General features: G+C 43.0%; 1 long non-coding RNA gene across 1 annotated transcript in view; it reads left to right on the forward strand.

Moving 5' to 3' along the window:
- Positions 1-18877: 18877 nt before the first annotated feature.
- Positions 18878-23149, forward strand: part of LOC138987532 (uncharacterized) — a 31556-nt gene continuing 27284 nt past the window's right edge. Inside the window, exon 1 of the long non-coding RNA XR_011463890.1 lies at positions 18878-18997. This is a non-coding gene — a long non-coding RNA (uncharacterized lncRNA). The remainder of the gene's footprint in view (positions 18998-23149) is intronic.

The raw sequence follows: 23149 nt of genomic DNA on the forward strand, positions 1-23149 counted from the left end.
TTTAGATCTCCTCAAGAGCATTAAAACATCCCATTTCCCAGGCCCCACCCCAAAGCAATTAAATCAGAGTATCTGGAGAAGTGGGACCCTGACACGGGTATTTTGAAAGGGTCCCCTGGTGATTTTAATGTGCAGCCAAGGTTGAGGAGCATGGAATGAGCTGTTCACTGATCACATGGGCTGAGTTAGGGGACAGTAGCTCATGCTGTGGAGAAGGCAATGGCACCCCACTCCAGCACTCTTGCCTGGAAAATCCCATGGACATAGGAGCCTGGTGGGCTACAGTCCATGGGGTCACTACTAAGCAACTTCACTTTCACTTTTCACTTTCATGCATTGGAGAAGGAAATGGCAACCCACTCCAGTGTTCTTGCCTGGAGAATCCCAGGGACGGGGGAGCCTGGTGGGCTGACGTCTATGGGGTCGCACAGAGTCGGACACAACTGAAGCGACTTAGCAGCAGCAGCAGCAGCAGCTCATGCTGTAAATCTGAAACTTAGTTGAGAACTAGAATTACACATTGCAAAATTTGTAGTACTCTTTTCACCTTAGCAGAAAAAGAAGTTTCTAGACACTAGACTGCTTACTGTAAAGGAACCAAAGGAAAACTTACAGCCCTGAGGCCATATTATGAAAAATACATGCATTCCTGAGGGTGAATTTAGGAAAAAAGAGAATGCTGAGGTTCTCTTATCGTGAGGCTTGTTTATTTTCAATCGAGAGCTTGTTTCTCTAAACCACAGCTTCCCCAGCATGGTTTGATTAAAGCATCTATTCCAACAAACTATTTTCTTTTGCTCTGACACTGGCCCAAACCAGAACCCATCAGTTTCATAGCTGTAGTGCATATCTAGAAACTGAAGAAAAGAATAAGAAAACCTCCCCTTACGTTGTGTGAATATGGTGGTGAGTGGGTACATGTATGCAGGTCCAGAAGAGTAATACCAAAAGGTAGAGGATGGGCAGGGTGGTATAGAGAGGGACTGGGCAGAGGAGAATGAATTTAGGAATGCTTGCTAACCCTGAGCAGGTCACCTGCCTTCTCTGGGCCCCAGTTCTCTCAGTCATATAAGAAGGTAGGGTAATCTTGAGGTCCCCTCCCCAGCCTGAGACTATGATTCTGTCATAAGGTACCAGAAACCTCTGTTCTGTTTTGTAATTATCATTCTGCCCCAGACAATCTGTGAGTCCTAGTACATGGCAGTTCATTCCTCTGTGTATTAACCATGTGGTTTTTTTTAATTAAAATACAGTTTGATTTACAATATTAGTTTCAGATGTGCAGCAAAATCTCATTTATACATGTATTTTCAGATTGTATTCCATTATAACATGACATCGAATATAGTTGCCTATGTGTGCTTAGTCTCTCAGTCGTGTCCAGCTCTTTGCAACCCCATGGACTGTAGCCCGCCAGGCTCCTCTGTCCATGGGATTCTCCAGGCAAGAATACTGGAGTAGGTTGCCATGCCCTCCTCCAGGGTATCTTTCCAGCCTAGGGACCAAACTCAGGTCTCCCACATTAGAGGTGAATTCTTTACCATCTGAGCCACCAAGGCTATACAGTAAATCCTGATTGCTTATCTATTTTATGTGTAGTAGGGTGTATCTGTTAATCCCATACTCCTAATTTATAACCATGTTTTCTGATGCTTTGAAGACCCTTGGGAGACTGCACCTCCCAGGGCTCTAATTCCTGGAGGTGAAAAAGGGATCACCACCCAGCAAACAAAGCAATCCAGAGCCACACTCCAAATACCTCCTTTATCAGGTCTCATAACTCTCACAGGCTGGACCACTGTCCACTTGCCATGGTCATCCCAGAATCAGGTACCAGACCACTAAGTGCAGCCTCTATGCACCAGAGCCTCCTGAAATTATGCAAATTAGCCAACCCTCAGCCTGCTACCCTGCCTTGCTCCTTCCTCTCTCAGAAATCACAATAAAGGCTCCTGCCCACGTTTGCCCCTCACTTCCTCTGCCTCCTGACTGCCCTGGTTCTTCCTGTATGCCCCCTGATCTTGGGAGCTGTGAGGGTAACAAGCTGACTTTGCAATGGCAGTCGCCTCCTGATCTGTTGACCTCACCACACCTGAATAACAACAGAAGCTACACTTTCAAACATTCTGACCATTTGTAAGTCACAGATGAGAATGGCAACCTTTCTCTCAGTTTTCTGAGAACAGCCATTGATCCCAAATGCAGTCCATCAAAGCATGTGTGCTTAGAAATTATAGCAACATTTCAGACCGATAAAGAAAAGTACCTTCGAAGTCTGCATGTTAGGATGGGCTGGTCCGGGCAGCCATTCCCTCATCCTTAGATCTGCAGATTGCCAAGCAAATTGTCCGTGGAATCACAGATGATTGGTACGCAAATTTGGGGAGCAAATGCAAAACAGTCCTCCAGCATGACTCAGCAGTCTTGGTAGTGTTGCATCAAAGAAACTGACCCTAACCCTTCCAGACACACACCCTGTGCTCAATAGTACGTATTCCCATTATCAAAGCAGTCCATTATGCCCTGAGTTTAGTAATGTTTCCCATAATTTGCATCATAATGGTGTACTGATATGATATGAGAGGGACCCACAGTCTCATCTCAGCACCCCATTTTCATAGCTCACACAGCAGGCTTAATTTCACAGCTTTTAGTTTTATGACATTCAAATACCAACAATTGATTGAGGGAGGGGAGAGCCCCAAGTTGATTGGAAATATCTCACTGCAAAAAATCCTGAAGGAAAACTTGCCACTTTATAAAAGGTCACCAGATAAATAAATTGCCTTCTCAACTGGGATGATTCCTGTTGTCATTAAGCCCCAGCAGAGATCTAACACACTTTAATGCTTTTGCTAAATGCCGAGAGAGACAACGGCACGTTCGAGGTCAGAGACAATGAAAACTAAGCAATTGGAGCCCAAGTCAGAAGGCTTTTTCTTTTTTTCTCCTTTTTTTATGGGTAAGATGAAATAATAGGCACTTTTTAACTTTTTTAGACTCCGTTTCTGCAGTGGTAATCTTGTTCCACGTGAACTCAATTGACCAGGGACCGAGCTCCCACTGCTTACCTGAGTTGCCTTTATTGCAGGTGTTTCTCATTCCTGCTCTCATCTCACACCATCCCGCCCCCACCAACATGGGAGAGCAGCAGTGTTCACCGAACTGCAGGGCCTTTCTAGACCTTCCTAGACCTTCCTTCTGGTAAGTGGCTGCTATGGACTGTATCACATCCCCGCAAAATGCACATGTTGAAGTGTGAATCCCCCAGTGAGACTATGTTTGGAGATGGGGTCTCTAAGGCCTGGTCGGCCACCTGGGAGGAGAGCTCTCTGCTCAGTTCAGTCACTCAGTCGTATCTGACTCTTTGCAACCCCGTGGACTACAGCATGCCAGGCTTCCCTGTCCATCACCAACTCCCGGAGCTTGCTCAAACTCATGTCCATCAAGTCAGTGATGCCATCCAACCATCTCAACCTCTGTCGTTCCCTTCTCCACCTGCCTTCAATCCTTCCCAGCATTATGAGAGCCCTCGCCAGAATTCAAACCCTGCTAGGCCGTGATTTTGGTCTTCCTCGCTTCTAGAACTGCAAGAAAATTAACCTCTGTGGTTGAAGTCACACAGTCTGAGGTATTTTGTTACAGCCAACCAAGCTGAGTAACCCAGTGGCCTCTGAGGGAGAGGAAAAGATTCCTGGTTTCACCACTGAGCAGGACCTCCAGGCCGGAATGGACTGTGGGCCCAGTTTGGCTGGTAGAGACACAGGACAATTTCACTACAGAGGTTTTCTGCTTGTAAGAGGGAGGTCGTCACACTGACCTCTAGCCACTCGGGCAGAGGGGATAGGTAAGGATGGTTAGGGCCATGGGCCCTCATCTAGGGAATGGGTCCTGTGTAGAAGTTCTTGTTATTAAGTATTGCTCCATCTGTGTGAAATGGTCTGAGTTTTTGCAAGAGTTCTTCAAGTTACAATGAGGGAGAGGGTGTGTCATTACAAGTGTTTGTTTATGAAACGGGGGTTAACCCAGGCATTTACAGGATTCACTTTCTCCTGAAAGCTGGTCCTGAAGGTGTATGTGTTAGTCGCTTAGTCGTGTCCAGCTCTTTGAGACCCAGTGGACTGTAGCCCGCCAGGCTCCTCTATCCATGGGATTCTCCAGGCAAGAATGCTAGAGTGGGTTGCCATTCCCTTCTCCAGCGGATCTTCCCAACACAGGGATCGAATCCAGGTCTTTAGCATTGCAGGCAGATTCTTTACCATCTGAGCTACCTGGGAAGCCCGAAAGCTGGTCCTAGAATTATCTAGAAAATGGTGGGTCAGGCTCACTTTTCCGTGACCTCTCTGGCTGCTGCAGGTTGTTTCTCTGTTCTGCTAAATGAAGCCGATCCAGTCCAGGGATGCCTGGTGGATCTTTCTTTAAGCCTTGAAGCTCAGGGAGCTCCTGAGCTAATAATCCAAGCCTACACCCAAGCAACATGCATCTGCAGGCCCCAGAACTGAAACCTCGGTGTCAGAGGCATGTCTCCTGGTCTTGGAGTTGAATGTCTATTAATCGTGTGTGAGCTCATCAAGAATATTTAACTTCGCTTATAAGAAACTTGTGATTCTACCACACAAAGCAAAATAGTGTGTGTGTGTTCTCATAATTCATTTGTTTCTGTGGAAAGATACAAGATGTAGAAGCCAACTTTTACTGACCCAACATTTCCAGAGCACCCACTCTGAGCTAGGTGCTTTATATAGTAGAAACTAACATAAATATGAGTTAAAACCATTATATCGTTACTTTATCTAAGCCTCACAATGATTTCAAAGGAGCATATTGTTATCTGCCATTTACAGAAAAAGAAACTGAGCCGTTGAGAGGTTTGGTAACTCGCCCATGATCATAATAAGTAACAAAATCAGGCTTCCACCTCGGTCCCCAGGGCTCTAGTGTCTGTGTATGGCCCCTGTATTTCATTAATCCTCATGTTACCCTACAAATCAGGGACCATACTGCATTTCATGGACCAAATAAAATTACTTATTCAGTATCTCATGATTGCTAATAAGACAGTCAAACCTTACCCAGATCCGAGTGACTTCTAAATCTACGCACATTCCATGACCCAGATGAATACAGAGAAGGTACCCCAGAACAGTGCCCCCCAATTTTAATGTACATTGCCATGTACCCAACATACCACTCCTCAGCATTTACCCAAGAGAATTAAAAATGTATATCCATACAAAAACATATAATGCAGGCAAATGTTTTAACAGCTTTATTTATAATATTTAAAAGATGGGGGAGAAAATGTCTATCAACTAAAGAACAGATAAACAAAATTGGGTATATCTTATACAATGGAATGGAGAAGGCAATGGCACCCCACTCCAGTACTCTTGCCTGGAAAATCCCATGGATGGAGGAGCCTGGTAGGCTGCAGTCCATGGGGTCTCGAAGAGTCGGACACGACTGAGTGACTTCACTTTCACTTTTCACTTTCATGCATTGGAGAAGGAAATGGCAACCCACTCCAGTGTTCTTGCCTGGAGAATCCCAGGGACAGGGGAGCCTGGTGGGCTGCCATCTATGGGGTCACACAGAGTCAGACACGACCGAAGTGATTTAGCAGCAGCAGCAGGGGGTCATCCAAGGAGCTGTTTAATAATGCAGATTCCTTGACCCACCCCTGAAATTCTGAATCTGTAGATCAGAACTAGGAAATCTGTCTTTTTATAAGCATTTCAGATCATTCTTTTTTAAAAAATTAACTTACAATATTGTGTTAGATTCATAATGGTTCAGTATTTTTTTAGATTATATTCCATTATAGATTATTACAAGATAATGGGTATAATTCCCTGTGCTCCACAGTAAATCCTTGCTGCTTATCTAATTTATATAAGTAGTTTGTATCTGTTAATCTCATACTCTGTTAACCTTCCCTCTCCCCTTCGGTAACCACAAGTTTGTTTTCTCTATTTGTGAGTCTGTTTCTATTTTGCATGTACATTCATTTGTATTATTTTTCAGATTCCACATATAAGTGATATAGTGTGGTATTTGTCTTTCCCTGTCTGATTTATTTCACTCAGCATAATATTCTCTAGGTCCTTTCATGTTGCTGCAAATGGCAGTGTTTCATTCTTTGTAATGGCTGAGTAATTTTCTGTTACTATATTACATATTCTACTATATATGCCATATCTTCTTAATCCAATATTTGTTGATGGGCACTTTGATTACTTGCATGTACTGGCTATTATAAATAGTGCTTGTATGAACATTGGAATGCATGTATCCTTTTGAACTAGTATTTTCATTTTTTCTGGACATATACCTAGGAGTTGAATTACTGGATCACATGGTAGTTCTATTTTTAGTGTTTAAAGGAACCTCCATGCTGTTTTCTGTGACTACACCACCCAACAGTGTACGAAGTTTCCGTTTTCTCCACATCCTGTCCAGCAATTCTTATTGGTAGATTTTTTGATGATAGCCATTCTGACATGTGAGGTGATAACTCGTGTTTTTCATTTGCATTTCTCCATTAATCTAAAAGTAGTGATTTTAAGCATCTTTTCATGTGCCTGTTAGCCACCTGTATGTCTTCTTTGGAAAAATGTCTGCTAAATTCTTCTGCTCATTTTTTGATTGGGTTTTTTGATATTGAATTTAAGAACTGCTTGTGTATTTTGGATATTAAGGTCTTGTCAGTCACATCATTGCAAATATTTTCTCCCCTTCCATAGGTTGTCTTTTTGTTTTGTTGATGGTTTCCTTTGCTGTGCAAAAGCTTTTAAGTTTAATTAGGTCTCATTCATTTATTTTTGCTTTTATTTCCTTTGCCTTGGGAGAATCATCTAAGAAAATATTGCTACGATTTATGTCCGAGAATATTTTACTCATATTCTCTTCTAGGAGTTTTATGGTATCATGTCTCATATCTAGATCTTTAAACCATTTTGAATTTACTTCTATATATGGTGGGCTTCCCTTGTGGCTCAGCTGGTGAAGAATCTGCCTGCAATGCGGGAGACCTGGGTTCGATCCCTGGGTTGGGAAGATCCCCTGGAGAAGCGAAAGGCTACCCACTCCAGTATTCTGGCCTGGAGAATTCCATGAACTATACAGTCCATGGGGTTGCAAAGCAACCCAACCGAGTGACTTTCACTTCACTCACTCTATATATAGTGTGAGGGAGTGTTCTAATTTCATTAATTTGCACATAGCTGTCCAGCTTTCCCAAAACCACCTGTTGAAGAGACTGTCCTTTCTCCATTGTATTTTCTTGCCTCTTTGTCATAGTCTAATAGATTATATGGGACTTCCCAGGTGGCATGGTGGTAAAGAATCCATCTGCCTATGCAGAAAATGGGGGAGATGCAGGTTTGATCCCTAGGTCAGGAAGATACCTTGCAGTAGGAAATAGCAGTCCCCTCCAATATCCTTGCCTGGAAAATCCCAAGGACAGAGGAGCCTGGTGGGCTACAGTCCCTGGGGCTGCAAAGAGTCAAACACAACTGAGCATGAATGCACACAAGCAATGGGTTGTATTGGAGTTCTTATGCCAGTTTCCGGTTAGTTCTGCAGGAGAGTTGTTTCACATGTCAATTTGTCTCTGATGTGTTTATGGAGGGAAATGAGCGCCACGTCCTCTTACCCCACCACCTGATGTGGGAAATCACCTGGCAAACAAACAAAAATGCTTATGCCTGGGTCCCCGCCTCAGCGATCATGATTGTTTTGAAGACTTCCTGATGATTCTAACATACAGCAAAGTATAAAAATTCATTGTTTCTCATAGATGCTTATTTCATCCTTAGCTTCAAAATCAATTTCTGGGCCCCAGACTGCTGGTTTATCAGCAGTGCTTCTCTCTTCACCCCGTTCCTACAGCCCCTGAGGACCCTGTTCACCCGGGAGCACCAGCCCACTCTTGGCCACCTCCCACTGACAGTGTAACTCTAAGGCTTTGGACACTTAATCTGTGACTTTTCATCCGTCTCTAACTCCTTCTTTCCTTATATTTCATAAGAATCGCTGAAATTTCAAATCTTCCCCCTAAATCTCTTCCAGGGAAAGAGAGCCAGGAGAGAAGCTGAACTCAGGAGCCCATTTTTCTGTCATTGTTAACAGTTTCATTTATGGTAGACTTCCATTTCCCACACCCTTGTGTTCCAGCAGCTCACTGGGATGAGGGAGAATCTTTGGGAAGGCCTTCTCATCGTGTGTGGAAGGAGTGGGAGAGAATTAAAAATACAGGTGTACTCCCATAAAGCATTAGTGAGAAAGCAGCTATTTGGCATGTGTGTGTGTGTGCAGCCCACACAAACATAGGTTGTGTGTTTATGCATATGTAAATATGCAAAGTTGAAGCACCCTCTAGTGGAACACCTAGGAGATCGCATTTTCCAGAGGAATTCACCCTCAAGAAGAAAAAGAAAACAGGATATTTTGAAATCTTATCTGACCAGAGCATCATGAGAAATGAGAGCATAAGTCTACAGCATCTTCATAGTCATGACAGGATATCCGGGGCACCGGCTGACTCAGTGACTGCCAGGTTCAGCTTGGTGAGCAGGGGGTGCAGGCTGAATCAACCTTTCTTACAGGCCTGGTACAGAGGCCTTCGTTCCCCTTGTGCCAAAGGTGTACAAAAGCAGAATTGGGAAGTTACAGCTGCTGCAAAGGAAGGTTTTATAGATTACCATGAAGTTCCTTCAGTTCAAGAAGCTGCCTGTTCCCATCTCAAATGAGGGAACAAAGATGGATTAGTCACTAATGGGATAACCAGACTACTGTCAGGAAGAGGATATATTGGAGACTTAACCTACTTTTTTTACACTAAATAAATTTCAAATTAAAACAGAGGAAAACAGTGGAGATTATACTAAAGTGGTGAATGCCTTGCCAAATAAAGCCTCAAATCCGTAAAGCCATTAAAGAAACTTGATAAATTTTACTACAAAAATAAATGTTTCTCTGCATGGCAAAAAAAAAAAAAAAAGCCATGAATGTATTCAAAAAATAAATAGCACACAGGGAAAAATTGCAACAGATAGCATGAAGGGGTAATTTCCTTACTATATCAGGTGTTCCTACAACCCATAAGCAAAAGACCAACAAGGCAATAGAAAGAAACAGGCAAGGGATCTGAACAGATAAGTGACAGTAAAGAAAAGGAAAAATTAAGCACTTAAACAATAGGCAGTGATATTCAATCTCCTTCACAAACATTGCTTTCCAGGTTGCAATGCAGGCTCACACATTTGAGTAGGGCAGGCTCAGGGAAGCAGGCTGGGTGATATGTGGGAATGGAGAGTGTACATCGGTACACTGTCCGTGAAGAGCAATTTTGCAATAGCTGTCAAAATGTAGCCATACGCATTGACCAAGTAAAGTCACTTGTAGGAATTTACCTTAGGATATGCTTGCAGATGTGTGAAATGATACATGCATGAGGAAATTCAATGCAGTATGGTTTAGAAAAGCAAAATCCTAGAAACACTCTAAGTGCCCACGAATCAAGGACTAGAGAAATAAAGCATGACACAGTCACACAGTAGATTCTTATGCAGCCCTGGGCTCCATGTTCCCAAGAGTGAGGCAGCTTGGTGTGATGATTGGATGGCTCTTCCAGAAACTTGAAGTGAAAAAGCAAGGTGCACATGTATACACATACACATTAGTATACACACATGTATACTAATTAAATTTAAAAAAAAAAAAAAGCAAGGTGCAGTGAAGATGCTGAGAATTTTCCATCACACTCCATTACTTTTTTAATTTAAAAGAAAAATGAGAATTCATGGGAGAAGTTTTTCTTAGTTCTCAGAACCAGCTAGTGATTTTTTTTTCTTATATTTTTGGTATTGATATCATCCTGTTTTATTTTTAATTCAATGAATTGAATTTATCGTAGAAGGAATATGTGGAAATGATAAAAGAACAAACGTTAGTTTTTATGTTATAGACACAATAGTCAGGTAACTGCTTGTGTTTTCCCCAGTATAAGCTGCTAGAAAGTTCAGAATCATGTTAGTAGCTCATATCTCCGGACATACAGAATCTTCTGGGATGAATACTTTGTACTAAAGTAAACTCTAGCTATTTGTTTCTAGTCTTACATTCCCAAACTATTTTTTACATGTATTGTAATAAACTGCTTCAAATTCATTTTTTAAGGAGGTAGGCGTATTTTTAAACTAGAATAAAAAGAAAGCAAAGTGAAGAAAGGAGTGTATATTATGCTACCATTTGCATTAAAAAAAAATACATGCCTGTGCTCATACATGCATCAAATATCTCTGCAAGGATAGCCACTTTTGTTGCCTGAAGATGCTAGGAGGACAGATGTAAATGGAATCTTATTAATAGCTCTAAGTTATTTTGTATTTTAATTTTATGCCACATACATATTTTTAAAATATTTTTAAAAGTCCTCCCCTTTGCTGTAAAGAGTCACCCAGTTGCTGCAAGCACCGCTCTTCTGGTACAGCTGTTTCACCAACAGGAAGACGTGTTTGCAGAGGAGACAGTGACCTACCCTCACCCACGGAGTTTCTGTTGCAATGTGAACTCCCTGGTTCTTTTTACTATACTAGAGCTACTGAGATATCTGTAAATATTTCTACTGGGCTACAGAGAATGAAAGTTTGGCCCATCTTCCATAGTTTGCACTTTAGGAAAAATCAGTTTGAGGTAAATAAAATTTTTTCCTCCATAATAAAACTGAATAAGTTCTTAATAGGAAAAGTGCAAAGGGCTGAGGAGTTTACTAGTGTAAAGCTTTCACTTTCATTCTCTACAAGCCTCACATCCTTATAAGTCCCCCAGCAGTGATGAATCTATTTTTGTCAGGTTTATGAGGTGTAACTTACATATAGTAAGATAGTAACATTTACCTTTTTAAGGGTACAGTTCAATAAGTTTTGACAAACACATATAGAACATTTCCATCACCTCAAGAAGTTCTCTCTTTCCCTCTTATAGTCAAATCTTCCCACAGCCCTCATCTGGGAGCAAGTTTACACTTACAGAGAGCTTACCAAGATAGAACAGACTTCTCACATATTCTCTACCAGCTTCCCCTAATGTTGACATTTCACAGAACATGGTTTATACATTTATCAAAACTAAGAAATTGACACTGGTAAATTACTGTTAACTATAGACTTTATTCAAAAATCACTAGCTTTTCCATTGGCATTTTTCTGTTCTGGATCCCACCCAGCAGCCCACCTGCTGCTGCTGCTGCTGCTGCTAAGTCGCTTCAGTCGTGTCTGACTCTGTGCAACCCCATAGACGGCAGCCCACCAGGCTCCACCGTCCCTGGGATTCTCCAGGCAAGAACACCCACTCCACACCCAGCAGCCCACATAGCCCTTGGTCAACCTATCTCCTTAGTCTCATCTGTGACAGCTTCTCCATCTTTCTTTGTTTTTCGTGACCCTGACACTTTTTTAAGAGTATCAGTCAGGTATTTTGTAGTATGTTCCTCAAGTGGAGTTTGTCTTCTGTTTTATCATGGCTAAACAGGGGTTCAGGATTTGAGGGATAAATACAGAAGTGACGTGCCCTTCTTATTGCATCATATCTGGGAACATGATGTCCTCATGATTTCTTGGTTAATGTGACCTTGATCATGACCAATTTTCTCTACTATAAACTTACTTACTTTTCCACTTTCCATCCTCTCTTCATTGGAAACGAGTCACTAAGTCCAGCTCATACTGAAGGGAGTGAATTAAAGTCCACCTCCTAGAGTGGGATGTATATATACCTGTTATTGGCTGCCCATTCTCTTCCTGGTGCCCAGTCTTTCTCAGTGAGAATCTGGTAAGGTTCATGGAGAAAACTCTGCAGGAACAATATACTCCCACTATGATTGCACCTCGTATGGATCCTAGTCCATACTTGGCATGGCAACTGTCTAGTTTATCTGAATTCTTCTTATTCACTTGTGTGACCCTGGCATCTCTTCCAGTCACACTCTGCACAGCTGAGCCAGGACTTTCCTCCCATCTCTTCTTGGAACACCCTGTCTTTTTTTAGATTTCAGGCACTTTAGTTACCTACAACCTCAGATCTCTAATGATTTCAGGAAGAATTATAACTTTGTTGTTTATCAAAGTTTTACCTGCTGAAAAGGGTGATGGTCTCTTCAGTTTTCTATATCCAGGGTGGAAGCAGAACTTGATGTAATGAATATGAAAAGCAATCCTCTCTCCTCCCCATAGAAAGTGAGATCTAAAGGCTTCATACTTGCTGAGACCTCAGAGAGCATCCATGATTATGTGACTCTCAACGAGGGCAACCATTGGCAGGTATTCCCTTGCACATCAAGACCCACGACTGTCCTGGGAATGACTGGAGTCATTCCAAGAATGAATGATCAGGGCCAAGTCCAAGCACATGTTTCCAGAGCCTCTCCGTCTAGTAGCATCCCTTACTCATGCCTCACTTGCCCAAGGCGCCCTCCAGGTAGCCCATGTCTTAGGTCTGCCATGGCTCCCACCAACTGGGTTTATGTACTCCCTTAACAGCACCTGGGGACACCTCAGCCCCTCCTGAACCAATGAGAAATGTGAGCACAGGCTAGTATTTGATGGAGGCAGTAGTGAGAGCCCTGCCATCCTTCCCCTAGAACACAGGAATTCTAACCTCACACACTCAGGTCTCTGAAAATTTTGTTCCTTTTTTGTTCATTCAACAACTAGCAAATATGGTAGCAATTATGTGGCAGAAATTATGCTGCGCACTGGATGTGCATCCAGCCACCCCCATAAGAACAACTTAACATTTATTCGTCTACATAAGGAGAGGCTAAGCAACACAGATCTTTGCATTTCAAGTATACAGAATAACCTTTGTAGTGACTGCACCTGGTATGTGAATGAACCATTATGAAGTTTCATTTGACCCTCCCAACAGCTCTGTGAGGTAGATGAAAGAGAAACTCAGAAACGTTAGATATTTGTCCTACAATCACACTGTTAGTATCAGAGCCAGGCCTTGAGGTCCTTCGACTTCAAGTAGTGTCTTTAACTGCCTTGATGCTTTGCCTGTCATGCTTGAATCTATCAGATATGTGGTAGAAAGGAGTAAATGTTTGAAACCAAATGCATCCCATTTAAATCAAAAGCACCCCTACCAAGAATAAGAGAAAAGACTGTTCAAGGGTTTAAATGCTTGGATTCAGGTCTAAATTTATATCCCTCAATCCAACAGCCTTTTTCTAATCATGGCACTCCAACTGAGACTCAGAGAGTGACCCCTGGACCTGGAGACCCAAACTGTCTGTGACAGTGATAGCAGCTGGCATGTAAGCCCATTATTACCAGCTGAGAGGAAGGTCCACTGCTCGGTTTCTTAGCAGAGGAGAAAAACCCCAAGTAGGTTTACAAAGAATGTTTTGAACTCTCTCAGGGAGTCATAATTAAGGAACAACAGTAGCACATCCAGTCCATGCTTCCACAAAAGCACAGATAAATTGTCTGAGGCCTCTGTAGGTGCTGCTCTGCACAGCCAGCCCTAGAGAGCTCAAATCTAATCTGCCTGATGTCCCTGGAGTAAGTGCTGCTCCAGGCATGTTTGAACTTCAGAGGAAGCTTGGCTGAGCCTATTTCATTATTCCCCAGCAAATTTACCCAAATGCCAGATAAGCAAGCCTTTTTTGATTCAGCACACTGCACACTGGAGCAAGAGAGCTATCGCTTGCTCATTTCACCTGGTGGGACACTTTTTGGAGTTTGCTTTCAAAAGAAGAGACAAGATTGCTTTCTCTCAGTCTTCTCAGGAAAAATAAATGAGGACAAGATCAATTTCTCAATTTCACATAGAGGAGTAACCATAAGACTGTATGATTTTCTCTATGATTTCAAACAAGCAAAAAAAAAAAAAAAGTGGTCAGGCTTCATCTTTGGGGATGAATAATATATCATCCAGGAGGCTTTTCAGCAGAATGGATTTGCCAACTTTCAGTGTTTGTCCTGAAGGAAACATTCGCTCAGTCAAAACATTTACATTGTAAAGTCAGGAGAATGTGTCAGCCTTCCCTGAGGTAATGTCACAACATCTTGACAAAACATATGCCACAATAAAATTATATCAGAGCAAAAAAAATAAGAAATAAATAAAGAAATGGTTATATTTGTCTGTATGTGTTACACACCTCCGCCTAAACTTCAGTTCCACTTACTAGGATGAAAACTTTGCAAATAAACTAAGAGAAATAAATTGTTCCCAATAAAAGAGGAATTCCTGAAACGTTTTTTTCAAGTAGACCAGAATATCTGTACAACCCAGTCCTCTATTTCATAGGTTTATTTGGGCCCTACATCCTTCATCGTATTCATTCTACATGATGAAAACTCATACAGTAAACTGATTGTATTTATAAGGAATACGTTTGGAATCCCTTTTGAATCCTAAATTCCTAAGCATGGAAAAGTTTGAAAGAGTTGCTGTGTCCTACGTACATTTCACAACACAAATGAAAACCTCAAATATAAGCAATGAAAAATAGAGCTTCTCAGGTTGGATGGAGATGAAGCAGAGAACACAGAGCCCCATCTCTTCATTTTCCTCTTAACTAGACAGTTAATCCCTTTCCACACCCTATCTTGCCTCCCTCCTCTCCTGCCATCCCCACACCCAACTGATGGTCCCTTAGGCACCTCTGAGAAATTTGGAGGCAGTGTGGAGCAGCTGTTTGAATGCAGCTGCTCTAACTGATATCTATAAATGCCATGCTGTACTCATCTGCTAGCAGAGATAAATGGCCTCTCTCTTTGATTTCTAGGAAGAAGTTAAGTGATCGTCGGTTCTATGCTCAGATTCGTGTTTGATGTACTATTGCTTTTAACGACTGTAATAAAGTTGTCATAGTCATCTACTCACCTCTAGGTGCTCCTCATCCCCTGAGGATGTTAAGCACCTGATTCACTCTCTCCCCATCAATTCTATCCCTGATATAATTCTTAGTGACTTCAGTATCCAAATAGATGATTCTCCTAAAAGTGTGACTTCTCATTCTTGATTTCTCTTCCTCCAGTGATTTTCCATATCCCACCGTCAGCCATTTGCTCCCTTGGCCATGCCCTAGATTGAGTCCTTGTTTATAAGTACACTCCCTCAATAATCTCAGTAATTTTGCTGTCTGACCACCAACTCCTATCTTACTATCTCCCTCCCAGTTACTTGGATTCCAGTGGTTCTTCAACCTTACAAGCCCCCAGTCCATTGATCCTACTACTTTTTGCTGTCACTTTACCTCTTTTGTCCTGAGTTCCTTCCATAGCTTAGATTCCTTGGTTCATTTGTATATTTATTTCCTCACTCCTGACAAAATGCAATTCTAGTCTTTCAAAATGTAGATTTTGCTATTGTTTGGTAGGCTGAGGCCAACAGATCAGGAGATGACTACCATTGAAAAGCTAATATGTTACACTCACAGGTTCCAGGATGGGCATGGGGAAGGGGGAGGTGGGAGTGGAGGGTGGGATGCACTGTGCTAGGGGTTGTGGGGAATGACACAGAAGGGCACCAGGGTCAGGAGACAGAAGGAGCAAGTGGGGAGCTGAACTAAGAGCCTTTATTGTGGTTTCCGCAGGAAGGAAGTAGAGAGGCAGAGCAAGCAGGTTTAAAATCAGCTAGTGTGAATAATTTCAGAGGGCCTGGGGCAAGGTTGTCCCTCCCTGGCCCTGGGGTGATTAGACAGAGGAAAAGTACCCAAGTGTGAAAGCCAGCAGAGGGAGATGGTTGAGAGTGTGGGCTCTGGATTGCTTGTTTTGCATATGAAAGGTATGTTCACAGACAAGACTTTTACTAGCTCTAGGAACTGGCAGCCCCAGGAAGCGAAATCTCTCAAGGGTCAGCAAAGTCCCAGATGTCAAATCATCAGAAACATATGGTTAATGCATCCGGTTAAATGCAGCCCTCTGCTGACTTTTCACCAGCACCCAGGCAGCTGGGTGTGATTGAAGCAAAACTCACAACGGTGCTGATTGGCCTCATTGTAAACATACGAGCAGCATAAAACTCCAGAATTGCCCGCCTCTGTTGACTTTGTCGGTTCACTGTCCCAATCTCCTGGCTTTTTAAAAGTTCTTCCTCTCTTCTCAAGCATCCAACAACTTCTTTCCCATTTTCCTTTCTTTGCTTCTTCTTTCACTGAAAAAATAGAAACAATCAGAAATAAATTCCCACACATTCCCACCATGAGAATCACCTGTACCCACTTCGTCTGCCTTCTTTCCTATTAAAACGGTGAGCCTCCAGGGTGACCCCTCTGTTCCAGCTCTACCTCTCTCCTGCTCAGAAGGAACCTCTTTCCATGTAGCCTCTCTCTAGTGCATCAACAGTTGCACCTTCTCTTCTGAATCACCCCATCAGACATAGAGATTGTAACCTCCCTCCTGAGAATGGAAAGAACTCTCTTGACTCTACGTCTTCCTTCAGATACTGCCCAGTTTCTCTGCCCCATTTACAGTAAATTTTTCTAAAGAGCTTCTGTCTACTTTCTCTGCTTCCATTCTTTATTGAATCTCTTCAGGCTGTTGCTTCTCTTCACGCTGCCAAAACTGCTTTTATTGAGGTCTCTAATGACCTCCATCTTGCCAAAGCCAATGGTATTTTCCCACTAACCATTTAATTGAATGTATCAGTGTTGTTTTTAATAGATTTGCTTATTTTTAATTGAAGGATCATTCCTTTACAGTGTTGGTTTTTGCCAAACATCAACATGAAACAGTGCATCATTTCATGCCCCTAGAGATACTCTTTAGCCTCCTGGAAACCATCCTTTCTTGATTCTCTTCCTATCTTAATCTTTCGCACTCTAAATACTAGAGTGTCCAGAGCTGAGTCCTCAGACTTCTCTGTCTTCACTCTTTCTGTGGGTGATCTCATCCTCTCATGGCTTAAAAGTCCATCCACATGCTGATACATCTAAAATGTCCTATCTCTAGACCAACTCCAGACTTGCCTATCCAACTGCCAAGTAGACCTCTCTGCTTGGACTTTTAATAGGCACCACAAATTTAACATGTCCCAAAACAAATCCTTATTTTCCTCTATTCCTTCTATCATCTTCTGCATCTTCACTGTTGAACTCTTAAGTTTCCAACTGCTCAGATACTAACTTTAGAGCCATCCTGGATTCTTCTTTCTTCCGCACACCATATCCAGAGGATGAGTAAATTCTGTCAGCTTTCCTTTTTAAATGTAGGTACCGTCTGACCTCTTTTTAGCTCCTCCACCTGGTCCATACCACCATCATTTCTTCATCTGTCGTTTCTCACCCAATTTATTGTACTAACTGCTTAACTGTTTCTGTTTTTCCTCTACACCTGAATTGTTGCACCATCACCCTTCCACCACCCCTCCTTACCACCAAATCTGGCTACACTCCAGCTCTGGTTGTAGTCTTGGCTTCACCAGCATCCGGGGGTGTGACCTTTGGCAATGACTTTCCCCTCACTGGGTCTCTTTCTTCCCCTGTGAACTGACAGTGCATTAGGGTATTTAGGTTTTTTGTAGCTTGAATATTTTAGGGTCATCTGTTTATCACACACTGACCCTTGAAAGTGTTAAAACCCCCTTTTATGCTTGGGGGGGGTCTGATTTAATGCTCCCACTGACTTCCATTCCTAGGCTTCTCACAGCACCCTGCACCTACCTCTGTGTGTTGTTTTTCACATGGTTCCGTAATCCGTGATTCGCTTGGGTCTCTCCCCTCATGGGACTATGAGCCCCACTAAGGCAGGAAGCCATGTCCTAGCTGTCTTCATGTCTTTAGAATCCAGCACAGTGCCTGGTATACAGTAATGCTCAGGAAAGGTACATTATGTGAATGAATAGAAAGCAGAACCCCTTCAAGCTGGGGAGAGGATAGAGAAAAGAAGATAACAGAGATAAAGCCCCGAGGGATGAAGGCAAATGAGGATGCTGGGGCAAAAGGCCAAGTCCACAGTGACAGGTTTGAAGAAGAAAAGGGGTGGGGATACCGCAGGAAGGCCTGAATACAGTGGGGCCTACTGGGGCAGGGGTCACTAAGTTGCACTGCAGAGCCAGCCTGAGCTCAGTCTCAAGGAGAGAGGCAACTCCATGCCTTCAAGGAGCTAACTAGCTTGTGGGGCAGCTAACTCATAGATGGACTAGAAGCCACGTAAAATTGTACCAGATGGCGCAAGAGCAGTACTGAAGCTCTGAAGAGTGTGGTATAGATTATTAACACTGTAGATTAACCAGGGAGAGATGATATGGGCGAGAGCCTGTTTCCTGCTCAGCTGAAGACAAATCTATGCCTCCTTCCAGATTTTTTAAATCTACACGTAATTTCTTGTGTTGATGCCCTTGTGAGGCAAATAAGGCCTTCATGCCAGAATCACAATGGCAAAAATTCAGTGGGCCTTGTTCCAAAGCTTTCTGGTTTCCTTTCAGTGAAATGTGTCATATAGAAGTTAAAAGGCTTCACCCACATGTTCACAGCCACAAGACCCTCCCGGCAATAGAGTCTGTAAGTGACGGTCCCCCTCCCATTACACCCTATTTGGCTCAGCATCCATGAAACCAAGGGACGTGTCTGTCTGCTTGGTGCTGCTTCCCTTTGTGTGGCTTTTACCTGAGAGACAGTTGTTGCTCCGTGAGATTTCTGGAAGAATGACTGAAGAAGTCTCAGCATCATGTGTTACAGGTGGGAAGATTTGCAACTAATTGGCTTATGTGTGAAATGTCTACATATCCAGGGAGAATTTTATTTATATGTAAGGAAATGAGTTATTTACAGGTGAGAATTGTTTAGGAGTACCTCCATTTCTTGGAAGTTGAGTTTATCACATAGCATTGTATTTCCTTTTTTTTTTTTCAATGTGGTAGGAATCCCAAATTGGGTCCAAGCTCTGTCCACCACTGGAGATCAGACTCCCTGGACAATATACAGTGAACCTGCTGGGAAGGTCTGCCAGAAGCTGGCCAGCACAATGACGGTTGCGCCTCCAAGGTAAGGACTCTTCCTGTGAAGAGATAGGGGCAGGTTCTGTGGGGAAAGAGGCAGGAAGAAAATGGGCTTTATGTACAAGGAAAGGTAATGTGTACATGTGGGGTGGGAAAGTACAGCAGACCATCAAAGTGAAAATGAAAATGGCTATTTCATTAAAAAACATTCTTAGATACTGAGCACTAACAGCTTGGTTTCATACCCTTCTGTACGGTGACCTTGAGAGGGTGATGCTGATACCTAGTGAGGACCTGAAGAAGGAAGCCAGATGAGGAGAGAAGAAAGCCATGGCTGATGCCACACTATTCAGTTCAGTTCAGTCCAGTTCAGTCGCTCAGTCATGCCTGACTCTGCAACCCCATGGACTGCATCATGCCAGGCTTCCCTGTCCTTCACCAACTCCCGGAGCTTGCTCAAACTCATGTCCATTGAGTTGGTGATACCATCCAACCATCTCATCCTCTGTCATCCCCTTCTCCTCCTGCCTTCAATCTTGCCCAGTCTAAGGGTCTTTTCCAATGAGTCAGTTCTTCACATCAGGTGGCCAAAGTATTGGAGTTTCAGCTTCAGCATCAATCCTTCCAATGACTATTCAGGACTGATCTCCTTTAGAATGGACTGGTTGGATGTCCTTGCAGTCCAAGGGACTCTCAAGCGTCTTCTCCAACACCACAATTCAGAAGCATCAATTCTTTGGCTTTCAGCTTTCTTTATAGTCCAACTCTCACATCCATACATGATTACTGGAAAAACCATAGCTTTGACTAGACAGACCTTTGTTGGCAAAGTAACATCTCTGCTTTTAATATGCTGTCTACATTGGCCATAGCTTTTCTTCATAAGCACATAAGTAGAGCCCTTGGCAACTACCGGGAATAGTTAGGAGTGTCTACACATGAGAAAGCAGAAAGTCAGAAATATAGGTAATTGCCAATAATACTCTTGGACAATACCTACAGGTGTAGACTAGCAAGGAGGAACTACAAAGTGTTTAAGAACCCAGACTCTAGGTTTGTAATGCCTGAAACTGCCTAGTTATCTGACCTTGGACAAATCATATAATGTTCTGTGACTCAGTCTCCCTAGCTCTAAAATTTAAAAAAAAAAAAAAAAAAGTACCTAATTCATGGAATTGATGTGAAAATTAAATGGGTAAAGAATCTGCCTGCAATGCAGGAGACTCAGGAAATGTGGGTTCAATCCCTGCATTAGGAAGATCCCCTGGAGGAGGAAATGGCAACCCTTGCCTGGGAAATCCCATGGACAGAGGAGCCTGGCAGGCTACAGTCCACAGAGTTTTAAAGAGTCAGACACAACTGAGCACGCACACACAATACATGCAAAGCTCGTTAAAGAGGATCTGACAGATGATCAAAATGGTGGTTGTTTGCATTGCTACAATGGTTGTATTTCTAGAGACCTGAGGAAGACACAGCGCAATAACAGTTCCTAGTATATTCTGGTAGATGAGTATCTTCATGGTGGTTTCTTCCCTTTGAAAGGTGGAGCCTGTTTTCCTCTTATTGAATGTGGGATGAACTCAGAGATTTGCTTCCAGTCATGTGAATGTGGTAGAAATGATCATATGTGATTTCTGAAGCTAGGTCATAAAGTAAGAGTCACCTGACTCTTACTTCCTTAGATGGATCACTCAGTCTCAGGGAACCCAGAGGTCACATCCCAGCACAGTCATGTAGACTGTAGAGTGGCCATGTGGGGAGGAACTGAGACCTCTCGCCAACATCCAGCACCAGTTTGCCAGTTGTGTTGTCAGTGAGCCATCTTGGAACTAGATCATCCAGCCCCAGGCAAGCCTTCAGATGAGTGCAGCCCCAGCTGAGCGTTTGACTACAGTCACCCAGCTAGGCTGCTCTCAAATTCCTGACCCACAGAAACTTTGATGGGACATAAATGCTTATTACTATTGGGTTGGCCAAAAGAGTCATTCAGATTTTCCCATACCATCCTATGAAAAATCCGAACAAACTTTTTGGCCAATCAAATATTTTAAGTGGCACAGTAGTAAAGAATCCACCTGCCAATGTAAGAGATGCACGTTTGATCCCTGGGTCTGGAAGACTCCCTGGAGTAGGAAATGGCAACCTCACTGAACACAATCCTTGTTAACTGATTGTTGTATTGTATTTTTTTTCCTACAGGAATTGGCATGAAAGTGGATGTTTCTTATATTGAAAACCCATTGGGTTTTCAATATAAGAAAATTGTTTAATTAAACATGCCAATAGTTGTAATCTTGGAGATTATTTTGGCTGCAAGTAATAAAAGCCCCACATTAAATTGGCTTATACACTCATGCATCTATCAGCCCCCATACTAGAAGTCCATCAGTAGTGTAGGCTCCAGTGGCTGACTTATCCAGGGCACTGCTGCATCACCCTGTGACTCTCTTGCCCCAAACCTCCCCCACTGTCAGCCTCTTCCTCACACTGAATAATAGGATGGCTGCAGCATTTCCAAACCTCACATCAGTGCATGCCAGCACCTAAAAAAGTGTCACTTCTGGAAGCTAGCCCAGAAGAGTGAAGATGAATATTCCTTGATACATTTCATTGGCCAAAATTGAGTCACATGGCATTTCCTAAGTCTTCACTGGGAAAAAGCTGGGATTACCTGCAGGTCACTCAGGGCCACCCCTGCAGGCAAAGGTGTCAGCCTTCCCCAGGGCCTCTGGAATGGGTGGGAAAGAGTTGGGCAGCTAAACCGTGTAGATAGTGTTAGAGACAAGAAAGGGGGAATCTATGTTGGAGAGGCCACCAACAGCAGAGGTTATGTGAAGTGATTGAAACAAACAAGAGCCATTAGAGCTTCCAGTTCCTTTAAGAGACATGGGAAGAAAATAGCTAGTCAGTTCAGTTGAGTCACTCAGTCATGTCTGACTCTTTGTGACCCCATGGACCATAGCATGCCAGGCCTCCCTGTCCATCACCAACTCCAGGAGTTTACCCAAACTCATGTTCATTGAGTCAGTGATGCCATCTAACCATCTCATCCTCTGTCATCCCCTTCTCCTCCTGCCTTCAATCTTTCCCAGCATCAGGGTCTTTTCAAATGAGTCAGCTCTTCGCATCAGGTGGCCTAAGTATTGGAGTTTCAGCTTCAACATCAGTCCTTCCAATGAACACTCAGGACTGATCTCCTTTAGGATGGACTGGTTGGATCTCCTTGCAGTCCAAGGGACTCTCAAGAGTCTTCTCCAACACCACAGTTCAAAAGCATCAATTCTTCAGCCCTCAGCTTTCCTTATAGTCCAGTGAGAGAGGTTATTAGAGGACAGACAGACTGAAACCACAATCATAGAAAACTAACCAGTCTAATCAGATGGACCACAGCCTTGCCTAACTCAATGAAACTAAGCCATGCTGTGTAGGGCCACCCAAGATGGACGAGTCATGGTGGAGAGTTCTGACAAAATGTGGTCCACTGGAGAAGGGAATGGCAAACCACTTCAGTTTTCTTGCCTTGAGAACCCCATGAACAGTATGAAAAGGCAAAAAGATAGGACACTGAAAGATGAACTCCCTAGGTTGGTAGGTGCCCAACATGCTACTAGAGATCAGTGGAGAAATAACTAACAACACTCAGTTGTGGATGTGACTGGTGATAGAAGCAAAATCCGAAACTGTAAAGAGCAATATTGCATAGGAACCTGGAATGTTAGGTCTATGAATCAAGGCAAATTGGAAGTGGTCAAACAGGAGATGGCAAGAGTGAACATCAACATTCTAGGAATCAGTGAACTAATCCACGTCTATGCCACAACCAGTAATTCTGAGGAAGCTGAAGTTGAACGGTTCTATGAAGACCTACAAGACCTTCTAGAATTAACACCCCAAAAGATATCCTTTTCATTATAGGGGGATGGAATGCAAAAGTAGGAAGTCAAGAAACACCTGGAGTAACAGGCAAATTTGGCCTTGGAGTACAGAATGAAGCAGGGCAAAGGCTAACAGAGTTTTCCAAGATAGCAAACACCCTCTTCCATCAACACAAGGGAAGACTCTACACATAGACATCACCAGATGGTCAATACCAAAATCAGATTGATTATATTCTTTGCAGCCAAAGATGGAGAAGCTCTATACAGTCAACAAAAACAAGACTGGGAGCTGACTGTGCCTCAGATCATGAACTACT

Source organism: Bos mutus, chromosome 4, assembly GCF_027580195.1.
Source record: "Bos mutus isolate GX-2022 chromosome 4, NWIPB_WYAK_1.1, whole genome shotgun sequence".
Classification (NCBI taxonomy): Eukaryota; Metazoa; Chordata; class Mammalia; order Artiodactyla; family Bovidae; genus Bos; species Bos mutus.